Raw genomic sequence first — 848 nt, 5'->3', positions numbered from 1 at the left:
TCAGGCATTGTCACTGTTGAGGTAGGGAACCTAAGCAGATGGGATTCCTGGGTTATGTTGTCCCTTCACAGTGGCAGGATCTGGAGTAGATGGATGGCTGGGTGGATGGATGGATGGATGGACGGACGGACAGACGGACGGACAGATGGATGGATGGATGAGTGAATGGACAGACAGATGGGTGGATTGGTGGATGAGAGAGTACATGGATGGATGGATGAATGGGTAAATGGCAGCAAGGGGAATAAAGGAAGAGGAACTTATTGTAGGAAGAGAAATCAGGAATCACAGGGGACATCTGGTGGTTAGCATATTGCTTCTTAAAAGGAGGAAGCTGGAGGGAAGGAAAGATGAACCACTAAGGAAGCAATAGCAGAGGTTTGGCAGATGGAGGAAGTGGCCCAGGCAGGGCGGGGTCCAGGGCTTTTTGAGATACAGGAGGGAAAGCGTGCTACCTGGACTGTCAAGAATATAGCCAGGTGAGAGACAGATGTCATGAAAAATAGAAGCAAGAGAGGAACCCAAGAGTTGAGGAGTGACCATGGGAGTTCACCGAAGGGAAGAACTTACAACATGCAAATGGCTTCCCTAAAGCAGAGGTAAAAGGGGGCCATGTTCATTTGTTCCTAACCCATCTAGGCTTCCTACATGAGATGAGTCTCCAGTGATTATTAGGGAGGGAATCACCTGAGGTATTAAGGACACATAGTGACCTGATTCTTGCATTCCAGTCCAGACACTGCCACAAGCCTCCCTGATGATCATGAGCAATTCCCTTCTGTAAGTCTCAGTTACCTCACCTGTCACTTCACTACCTTATGGGGACTTGTAGACTACATGAGGAAAGG

Source organism: Pteropus alecto, unplaced genomic scaffold, assembly GCF_000325575.1.
Source record: "Pteropus alecto unplaced genomic scaffold, ASM32557v1 scaffold86, whole genome shotgun sequence".
Classification (NCBI taxonomy): domain Eukaryota; kingdom Metazoa; phylum Chordata; class Mammalia; order Chiroptera; family Pteropodidae; genus Pteropus; species Pteropus alecto.
The sequence above is the reverse complement of the archived record's forward strand: the minus strand, read 5'-3'. Positions refer to the sequence as shown.